The 3,500-nt window shown below is 50.1% G+C and overlaps 1 pseudogene; it reads right to left on the reverse strand.

Moving 5' to 3' along the window:
• Positions 1–628: 628 nt before the first annotated feature.
• On the reverse strand, positions 629–2,312 carry LOC123086218 (pentatricopeptide repeat-containing protein At1g09190-like; annotated as a pseudogene).
• Between the last annotated feature and the right edge of the window lie 1,188 nt (positions 2,313–3,500).

Genomic DNA, 3,500 nt, shown 5'->3' on the forward strand with positions numbered 1-3,500 from the left:
CTGGTTGGAGTTGCTCTAAGGATGGCTAATCTATTATATAGGCTAGTTAGACACTTTGAAAAGCAGTAACACTTAAATAAACAAAAGAAACCAATATACACTGTGTCTATTCAAAAAAAATATTGATACATGGCTTAATATAACATTTGGTAAAAGTAATCAGAATATGCCCCATGAAAAGGGTGATTTCACCTTACAAAATGTTCAGAATATAAATTTAAATAGATATACTACTACTACCCATCATTATCACCGCTGATAATTGCAAACTACATGTATACTATTTCAAATATAGAATAACTATGGTGAACCAGTCTCCAGGACAGGAGGCATTACTCACATTTCTTCATTCTTGTCAGCAATGTAGGATCTCCAATTTTTAGCAGGACATTTATTCACAGCAGGACATGAATAACACATATGTATCGAATGAAATCAGGTGTCTAGTGCCTAAATTGCTCTTGAACTGACCATAAAAACGAATTCCATATTGGGTATAAGTCTATATGAAATAATAGACAGTTGAAGTGATTACCTGTAATACCACTATGTGATCTCTTGATAAGATTGGTCAATGCATGGTCCACTTTGCAGTTTTCCCCTCTCTGTTGTAGGAGTATTTCCAGAGTTAACTCACAATGCGAGCATGCATTTGTCAACTTGAACTTGGTTCTTCAATTAGGCTCTGCCCTGGTGCCTTTTGCACACTCATCCTCCTCATCAGTTTCCTCACATCACCTGCCTCCTCCCAACGTTGTGTTTCTGCATAAAGATTGGCCAACAGCATATAGTTCCCTGAATTCCAAGGTTCCAGACTAATAAGCTCTTTGAGAGCCACCTCGGCAATGCCGAGCCCAGCATGGGCACGGCAGGCGCTTAGAAGTGATCCCCATATTGCAGAATTAGGGCTCATTGGCATCCCTTGAATCAGCGCATGTGCCTCTTCGAGAAGGCCGGACCTTCCAAGTAAATCTACCATACATCCATAATGTTCAATTCCCGGCTCAATCCCATGCTCTGACTGCATAATCTGGAAGATCACCTGCCCAGTATCTACTGCCCCGGCATGGGCACAGCAACCAAGCACCCCCAGGAAAGTCACTGAATTAGGCTCCCCTCCGGGCCTCACCATCTGCCGGAACAGCTCAATCCCCTTAATCCCTTGCCCATTCAATGAAAATCCAGAGATCATTGTGTTCCAGCTCACCACAGTCCGCTGTTGCATCCCTTCGAACACCTCTCTTGCGCTGCTCACATCGCCACACTTGCAATACATATCTACCACCGCATTAGCAACATGCACCGAGCTGTCTAAGATACCCATCTTGCATGCATACTCGTGCGCCCACCTCCCGGCAGCAGCATTCCCCGTCCTCCCACAAGCAGGCAGCACCACGGCAAGGGTCCCATCATCTGGCGCCACCTTGCCCTCCCTCACCATGTCTTGGAAATACCGCACTGCCATGTCGTCCCTCCCACACCAAGTACACCCTGCGATCATAGCATTCCAGGAAACCATGCTTCTCCTGGAGCGCTTGAACCGCTGCATTTCATCAAACAGATGGCGTGCGGTGAAAATATCCTTGGCTTTCACATAAGCAGTGATGATTGTGTTGTAGGCGATGGTGCACTTTCTCTGCTGGGGCATTTCGTCGAACAGGATTCGTGCGTGGGGCAGAGGATAGGGCCCGAGGAGCCCGAGGGAGATGGCGTGGTGGGAGAGGAAGCCGAGGCGGAGGAGGAGGCCATGGAGGGCTGAGAGGAGCGGCAACGAGGAGGTGGACCCGAGCAGCGGGAGAAAGGACAGGCCATCGGGGGCATGAAGGCAGCGAAGGGAGGATAGGAGGCGGAACGCGAGGGGCGGAGAGGGGGCGGACAGCGACTTGAGGGCGGCGTTGAGGAGTGCGAGGGGAGGCGGTGGTTCAGGAGGGAGGAGGCTCAGGAGAGAGAGAGCCGGCGGCGGAGGGGAGGAGAGGAGGAGGAGCGCGGCCAGGAAGTGGTGGTGCGGGGAGGACGGGGAGGAATGCAGGCAATGGCGGACGGCAAGGCGAGGAGCTCGAGCGGGCGTCGCCGGGCGCGGGAGGAGTGATGCAGGAGATGGAGCAGGCGGCGCTCCGCTGTGCGGGGGTGCCACCCGTCGGGGGTGGTCACGGCGTGGGGCAACGACGGGGAGGGCTCGCCGGCGGCGGCGGTGGACGGCATCGGCAAGAGCGCGAGACAATTCGGCTTCGGTTGCATCTTTTGGTTTGTTTTTTATGAGAATGGCTTCGATTGGATTTGAGAATGCGCGGGGTGATATGAAATGGGCCGTGCGCGCAAGCTAAATCAGGCAGGCTCTTCGGCCAACTCCCATATTTGGCCTGTACGTCGCACAAGCTTGCATGCAGGATTAGAAAATGCAGGGAATTGGAAAATTGACTTCTGTTAGGGTGTGCTATCTGCTGAAGCTACTGCATTGAAATATGGCTTTTGCCTAGCACAAACAATCGGTTGCAACTAGATTACTGTCAATTCAGATAATAGTTCATCAGTACGATGAATGAAGGAGAACAATTTGTAGGTCTAGGGACTGCAATCTTTGACGATTGCTATCATATCGCGTGGAAGGTTGTGAGGTTGTGGACCCGCATCAAGTAGGGTATAGTTCTATCCTGATTTGCACCCCGCTCCGCTCCGCTCGCGCCGGTGGCCACTCCGGCCACCAAGAAATTGCACGACCACCCTCTCCGGTCAGTGATCAACGTCCACACCATGTCTCTTGCCAACCTTAAGTTCGACCAATGCCAAGTTTTTGAAGAAGAGATCTGGAATAAGTGGGGTGTCCGTACCAACTTCACAGATGAAAAAGGCCAAGAGGAATTCCTACTGGTGGTGGAGTTCACCAGATCCAAGATCCAGCTCACGGAAGAAGCGGTGGGTACAATTCTCCTCTCATGTTTTGGAGGCAGGGCTTCACTCTATCGAGTGCAATAGCTACTCAACTGGTCGTTCAAGTTTTCGATCTCCTCCAAAGAGGTTGGATATTCTATCATCAAAGGAGGTAACATCTCGGTTCCTGAATTCAATCTCAATTTCCTTCTTTGGGGAAGTCGTGGCCCCAATTCCAGTTATGAACTAGATCTTTACCTCAAAGAGAAAGAAGATCAATGGACTCGCATCTTCCACAAACACCCTAGGAAACCCTATGCTCAAGCACTTACCACACTTGCTATTTTCCATGATCATCAGATAGCTTCTGCAACTAGTCCGAATCGTCGTCCGATTATGGATAATTCAAACTCTGCTCATACTGTGGGACGTAACGGTCGCCCTAATCACGCACATGGAGTTACTACTCAGTTTAATTCCATGTCTCACGCCCCCAGCAATCACGTCAACTCACGTCAACAGGCCATGCAACCGAAAACTACTCCTGCCCCATACTGCGTTCGTTGCCTCTCTCTCGGCACTTCAGACCGAACCGCACCAATCGGATCAAATTCAAAAATTGCAAACATTGG

This window comes from Triticum aestivum, chromosome 4A (assembly GCF_018294505.1).
Source record: "Triticum aestivum cultivar Chinese Spring chromosome 4A, IWGSC CS RefSeq v2.1, whole genome shotgun sequence".
NCBI classification, from domain to species: Eukaryota; Viridiplantae; Streptophyta; class Magnoliopsida; order Poales; family Poaceae; genus Triticum; species Triticum aestivum.